Raw genomic sequence first — 7,752 nt, 5'->3', positions numbered from 1 at the left:
TAACTCCAGAAACCACAACACGAGATCAACCTGAGGAAGGCTGGATTAGTTGGAGATGAAAAGGAGACTCTGAAAGACACACTTCAGGACACGGAGGATTTTATTAAAATGCAAATGCTGTTTACCGGCGATGGAACTAGTACTTTCACCCAGCAGTAGATCAAAAAGGGATGCACCTTTCAAACATACACCAGGCCAACAGGGCACTTTCACACTCTGGCTCGAATCAGACTTTCGATAAACACCGGAAAAATAAATACACATACAGGCACTTCCTGTATCTCTGCTCTCGCTTTCATTGATCCAACTTCATTGACCCACACAGCAGCTGCTTGCTCCACAGGTCCAGAGGTTTGACAGATGCAGCGCGGTCTTCCACTTGTGACACGCGTGTGTCGTGAATCAGACCACAGCACTTTTGGACATTGATATGACACATAAATGTGTAACTAGTGTGTGGAAAAACATGTACTGCCGAGGAAAACTACAAAATCCTGCCAGGAAATAAGGACTGGTTTGTGCATGAGCTCTGGCTTCATTCATATCACGGCGAAAACATGGTAAATTCTTGTGAATGTATGACACAATCATGTTCAGTTCTCCATTGAATTGAACTGAAACAAAAATCGTAAGACTATGTCCAAGGAAAGAAGAAAATCTTTATGAATAACAACAGCATAAGACAGTGGAATGACCTCCCCAAAACAAGCTCCTCTGTATATCCTGAAACAATTTTATCGCTACTCTTGTACACTACAGTAACACAGTGTACCGTGACAGCGTGACAGCTCTTAAAACAGTTCGCACCGTCCCAAATTTAAATTTCTTTTCTTACTAAACATAGTCAGTTTTAACAAACTCAGTAAACAATAATCCAGCGTGGCTTTAGTTTGAGACTCCACTGTGACTGTTCAGGTCCAATAAACCCTCCATTCAAGTGACTTGAGCGCGTCCCACATGTTCACGAAGAGTCAACCAGAGCAGCAACGGTGACACACCCGAACAGTCGGCCGGGGCTCAGCGTCCGCTCAAGTGACACCGAGCATCAGACGGACGGATCAAGCGCTGCCCCTGCCCCAGATTCCGGACCCTCCTGGCGTGAGGGGCGAGTGTGTGGCCCAGAAAGAGATGTCTATTTATCACCTCCTTCATGCTTAAAGCACTGGTGGCATTCATCACCGGGCTGACCACCACGCGGCAGAGTAATAGCCTTTGTGTGAAGATCTGGGCGGCTGTCGTCCGCCTCTTAATGAAGTGCTTAAAAAACTATTACTGTATAATAAAGAACAATTCTCCCGTGGAGGCTCGTGAAAGCTGGCATGACCATTTCTCAATAAATCGCCGCCCAAGACAAGAGAGGTCTGTTTTTTCCCCTCTTAAAGAGCCACGGTTATTAAGACGGATCCAGGAGAAATTACCATTCGCCGGGATTCAAACTACCGTCCTTGCCATAGAAGCGCCCGACTGGTGACACCACCGTGGTCACGTGACTGCCTCTGTCACAGTGTCTCCTTTGAGAGGTTCACACGCCCGAACTGGTGGGCGACAGCTCAAGACGTCGACTCAAGACTCAAGACTCAAGGGTTTATTTGTCATATGCACCTTCAACACAGGGTCTACAACGCAATGAAATGCTTATGATAAGAGGACCAGTTGACAGCACAGTGCTGGCCACATGCAATGCCAGAACCACGCAGAGTAGAGTGCAAAAGAAAAGTGCAAGAGGGCGGAAAAACAGGCAGAATGACAGTATGACATGTGTACATGAGGAGTAGAACGTATAAATAAATGAGCTGCCATTAATCCAACACTTTTCACGTTCACTGTCAAGTTGACTGTACAGTAGGTGTTGAATGTGTCCATGCTGCTGACGTCACACCAGCGAGGGGAATTGATAAGACCATTCTGACTTAGTGATTCTCAGTGGGATTTAAAAATAAAGGGACGCAGGTCAGTTAGCACCAATAGATTTGAGTTTTAGATGAGAGCAATTCCATTTATGATGCTTCTCACTGAAACTGTTTCGGTTTTAAAGTCAAATCAGGATCAAAGAGGATGTTGCTAAACTTGTTGGTCAGTTTACAGTGTTGCACAAAAGAGAAGGGAACTTGAGAAGCTGTCATTTAGAGTTGAGAAAGCTCCGTGGGTTTAGCATCAGAGAAGCAGGAATGAGGCTGAAGTGGAGCAGAAATGAACCCTGTGACGCCTGAACCGAGGAACAATAACAGAGAGCTGCAGTTCCTTAAAACTGAGGCCTTTATTGGTCTATGTCAGAGGTGGGCAGTTACATTTCCTAAGGGGCCAGGTTCTATATTGTGAGAAGTGCTGTCAAACCAAAAGATAGACGGTAAGACATTTTGAAAATAAAAATCGTGTCTGATTATGAAATTGCACTTTTAAAATGCACAGAACATATTGGCTTGTTGTGCTTTATTCAATTTAAACCGCATACCTTTGAAAGAGTCTCGATGTGTCTCATACATTTCCAAATCTGCTTTAAATTCTGATGTATTTTAAGGGACAAGGGACACTCATAAAACAATAAAATGAAATAATAAAACAAGAAAGTTATGTTTCAGTTGCATCATTACCAGCAAAAAACCACGCACAAGACAAAAATGTCACAGACAACAACAATGTCAGTTTTACAATTTTACTCTGACTCCTAGAGGGCCACATGAATACATTCAATGGGCCGGATTTGGACCCCGAGCCGCACTTTGCCCAGGTGAGCAATTTAAAACATCAATGTAGATGTCTGCTTGTCATTTAAAAGATCTGCTCATCGTGCCTAAACAGTGCTATTTGAATAACAACATAAACTCGACATCTGAAATGATGCGTTCAGTGTCACTCCTGAGTGATGATCATGGGTGCAGGACAACCACCCCTGCTTTCCCAGGAGACAAACTGGGGACACTGGGCTCCAACACTGTAAAAACAAGGCCGGTAGCAGCGCAGATCTGATGCGAGTGACATTTTTAAAAACAGGTAGCACCATGCTAAACACCAACGTAGCTGTTAGCTCATGGTTGTCCACGCGGAACACTCTTCAGCATTCGACCATGATGTCGACGGGGTTCAGTCGGCCTAAAGTCGCATCGTCTCTGCGAACGAAACCTTATGAACGTGTTGCCATCTGTCGCCGCTCAAACTCCTCCATCACTGTGACCAGCTGCAGCCGGCGGCGGTGACGCGGCTCCCGCAGCGACTGTGAGTTGGACATGACAGTTGGGAACCGATAAGAGGAACTGAAATAAGCATTTCTTCACGACTCCAGAGGATCTGACTATTTTGAATTGATCCCCTCGAACCCCATCCCGACATCACACGATACAGTTTCTCTCTGGGACATTTTTCTACACTTGAAATATTTATATATAAAAAAAAATGATTTTGCGCCCCAGTCCTGGATCTGTAGATGGAGGTCGATGCCTTGGTCACATGCCAGTGTCCACCATGCCTTCATTCTCTGGGTTGCTTCCCTACTGGACCACACTTGCAGCTGCCTGTTATCAGCTAAATGGCCCCACAGAGACTCCACACTCCTGTGTATAAACCCCATCTAGCTTGCTAAACAGCAGTCCCGGTGCGAAGCGCAACCCATTTTGATTCCACCCCACCATTAAAAACAACCCTGTATTCTCCTGGAAATAGAGATATTGAAAGTCAAGCCACGCTGTGGGTAAAAACACACACATCTGTCTCTCCTCAGCAGACGACCTCAGAGGGTTTCAGGATGGTGACGGTTGTTTCCCGGCCATCAGTCTCCAGGTTCTAATAATCCTGAGCTGGCTCCAGACTCCATCATCGAATTGTTCGACCTTGAGATGGGTGAATTATTCTGAATTATTGTGTCACATTAAAGCGCAGGTTTGTTCCAGACTGCGCGATAAAATGTTCCTTGTTCATCCATAATGCGCGAGGCAAAGGTTGATGAATGACGGATCGTTGTGGCTGTTCTGGGCTTTGACTCTCGCCGTCTGTGACTCACTTCACCTTGTCACTACTTCAGCCCGGCACATCCCAAATCTTCCAGCTTGGATTATCCCTATTGCTGCGAGTGTAACTAAGCAGAAACGCACGGCTTCCTCCCTCCCGCCTAATCTTCCCCATGTACATGACACTAATACGAAGACTGATATAAGCTCGGCTGCCTCTCCTCGTGACATTTATCACCGAGCTTCCAAACACAGCCTGCTGCTGATGAGGAGCAACGGAGACAAGCCTGCCCTATATTCCTGCCACCGATCGTCTCGCGGCTTTTTCTGCCAAAAAAAAAAAAAAAAAAAAACATACTCAAAGAAGTGTGTTTACTGAAGTAACTCATGGCACGTTTTGAAAAAGATTCTTCCTGATCACTGGTTTGGCAGACTCGGCCATCTAGGATCCATTGAGCTATGACAAACAATGGTGACAGACTTAAGGTTCCTTTCTTCTCTGTCGTCGAAAGCCGCGTGCTGTGTTGGCGTCAGAATGTCGGGGGTTCAGTGCCATCAATGATACAATTCCTTTGTTCCATTTCAATGGCTGCCTCATTATGACCTTGGATTCAAACTGTCACTCTACAACGCCTTTAAACTGCAGCAGCGTCGGAGAGGACGAAGCAAGCGGCCGGCTACATTCCGTTCAAAGACTGGTTTATAGATAGTTAGCTGCTTAGTTTCAGTCAAGCCTGGTGGATTCAATAGTATGTTTCCCCGCAATGTCAAGTAACAAATACATGGACGTCTTCCAGCCATCCACCCTCATCGGCTTATCCATTGCCGGGTCGTGGGGGCAGCAGATTCAAAAGGTCGTGCCGAACGCCCTTCTCCTGAGCAACATCCAACAGCTCTGACAGACAAGATCTCCATCTGGTCCTGGGTCGAACCCTCGGACTCCTCCCATCTGGCCGTGCCTGAAACACTTCCAAAACGCTCTACATGCTTTATTTACTGCGGGACGGCTCAAGGCATCATAATGGCTTTTCATGAGCTCTCTGTTGACTTTGTGTCAACATCGGAAATGTTTCTGCTCACAGAAACGACTTCAAAACTGCATATCTTTTGTTCAAAGAAATGGAAAAACAATCCAAAGGCTGCCAACCTAAACAGTCAGTGCACAGTGAGAACAACATTTTATAACTGAACAGGATGAGCATTAAATTTTGGACTCCTCTTTTCGAGAAAAACAATGTCCATTACCATCAGGTTAAAAGGAAGCAAAGTTGACAAACGAAACGTACAATGAACAAACAATTTACGCGACCCATCCTCACTTCCATGGTGAAACATATTGACGCGGGGAGAGTGGACTTTTGCGTCCTATACTGACGACAAAGGCAGCTTTTATTGGAGGCGCAGTGTTTCACTGGATGTCAATTGCTAGCTACAACCCCTTACATGGCTCTCCTCCTCACTGATGGTGCTGCTATTTAAATAGCAATAGTTGTTCAGCGTGGAATGACAGGAGCGCCATCCCATGATTGATCTACGGGACACGCGAACAAAACATGTTCAATCGCCAACAAAGTGTTTCTGGTTTCAATGTAGCGAAAGAAGAAAAAAGCCCAGCTTCAAGTGAAAATATGAATCTAAAAAGAACCAGCAGCTTGAAAGCCAAACGCTCCTTAAAGAAAATATTTTATGGAAAATAAAGTGCAGCATGTCATATTCAAAGCTCAGCAGGGAACAGCATGCATTAACTGGGCCCTTCCTGCAGTCACCTGTATTGTTCATGGCAGGTTGTTCCTGTTGAACAAAGGCGACACTGTCTCTTCCGCTGGCTGGTGACTTCTTTTCACAGCCCAGTCAGGTAGCCAGTATGGAGCCTGCCGGAGACACGATTCAGGTCTCAGGTGTTTGACTATACTCTGCCGTTTTGCTGAACGTTGGCTTAGCATCACTGGAATTGTGATGCTAAGAGGTAGCAAGATAATTTCACGTACGTGAGACGCATCCATAACAGGATTACATCCTTGGATCACAGCTACACGCACAACAATCCTTCACTCATCCAGTCTAAGCCTCGGATCTTCTGCAACCCTTGATCTTCCCTTAGCATTAGCTCGATTGTTAGCTTCTCATGCTGCAAAATCAGTGGTGGTTTCGAGTACATGCACGTGCTGATGCCACCAGTTTTCACTCAGTTGGTGTGATTCAGAGTCACATTCATGCCACAAAAGAGCGGCCATTTTGGAACCTCCCCAGACCTGCGACGTCCTCCTGGGACCTGACCAGGACACGTCGAAGGGTTAACAGGCTCATTATTTCCAAACCAAGACGGAGACGGTGGAAACACCAGTGAGGAGAATAACAAGCGGTGGCTGTACAGAGTAATTAAAACCCTGGTGTCGCCGCCGGCGCTGCGCAGTACAAGAGCAGCCCTGGACTGTATGTTAATAAGTGCTCCACAACAACAAGCGGACATGAGACCATCGCTGCATTAATGTGTTCAGAATCAGGATGAAAACAGAAGGTAGTGAGCTGTGAAACGGGAACTCGGGTGGCCACTAGCAGAGCTGCTTGTCCGCCACAGAAACATCACGTGCTAAAGCGGAGCATCATGGTCTCAGCGAGGGAAGCGTGTCGCCACCTTGAGACCCACTGTCACTCCGATGTAGAAGCACCGGCGGAGAAGCTTGCTGACATACGGGAAGGTAAGACAGTCAACTTTCCTGACTCACACATATGTTTAAAGTCCTTATATGTTTTAAGTCTTTCCACGACGCAGCGAGTCCCTCATCATGACGGTGAGTCATTTAGAAGTTTAAGCTTCTTAAAGTTCCCACCTCCGCGAACAAGAGGTAAAGAGAGCAAAGCTCACTGTTACGTCACAGTGGGCTTGACAGCTATGGCCCCGCCCACCTCCTTATCAGACTGAGCCCAGGCAGAGTGAGTTAGTTCGGCGCCTCACAGTGTTATGATCTAAAGTCAGGCATGTTGTGTGCGTGCATGAACAGTCCACACTCACTGAGGTGTCTGACTTGAAGCGACCAGTCTGACACCGCAGACAGACAGAACCGAGCCAAGTCTCAGACATTTCAGTTATGTCTGCACTTGTTTCTTTCTGTTCCTTTTTGTATTTATTTCCGCATTCTGTCGCGTGCTTTTATTTTGTTAGTTCATGTTTCCGTTTCCTGTCTTCTACCCAGCTTTACAGGCGAACGCAGCTGGCGCTCATCCGCTGATCAAGTCCTTCCAAGGATATATTCCCCGTGATGCCAGCTACGTTTGCTAGATGGTTGCTTCCAGACTCCCGTGTACTCGCTTCACTCCCTGCACTTGGGTCCATCATGCGGAATTATGTCAATTTCACCAGCATGAAACACAAGTCCAGTGTGGATTCCAGGGAAAGATTCCAGTGACACAGAAAGAATCAACACTGTTGCCTCCCTCCTCACTCATGGTTACAAGTTTTCAGTCCAGAGCCCACGCCCCTCTGACGCCATATTCACGTGTTTATTTCAAATGAGAGAGAGTTTTCTGCTGCGGCGTTCAACTGGAGTCCAATATAATTTTAAAAGACTAAAATCACAAGATACGTTCCGCTTTCAGTGGTTCTTTCTTTGGAGCCACATGCTCAGCTCACTCCACGATGTCCACTATTAGACACATTTATATCCAGAAGACGTCTCTGCACGTTGCTCCTTTGAAGCATTCAAACCAATAGTGTTGAAGTATTCCCAGCGATGAACCTCGGCAGACTGACAGATGGGAATCAAGAACAGAGGTGTACCACAAGGATGGGTTGAGATCATTCCAGGATCTT

At 46.3% G+C, this 7,752-nt stretch overlaps 1 protein-coding gene across 3 annotated transcripts in view; it reads right to left on the bottom strand.

Annotated features, from left to right (window-relative positions):
- The window catches only part of pvrl2l (PVR cell adhesion molecule related 2 like), a 317,663-nt gene that overhangs the window by 154,362 nt on the left and 155,549 nt on the right, over nt 1-7,752 (bottom strand). The gene's annotated exons all lie outside the window — the stretch shown is intronic.

Source organism: Synchiropus splendidus, chromosome 4 (assembly GCF_027744825.2).
Source record: "Synchiropus splendidus isolate RoL2022-P1 chromosome 4, RoL_Sspl_1.0, whole genome shotgun sequence".
NCBI classification, from domain to species: Eukaryota; Metazoa; Chordata; class Actinopteri; order Syngnathiformes; family Callionymidae; genus Synchiropus; species Synchiropus splendidus.
The sequence above is the reverse complement of the archived record's forward strand: the minus strand, read 5'-3'. Positions and strand labels throughout refer to the sequence as shown.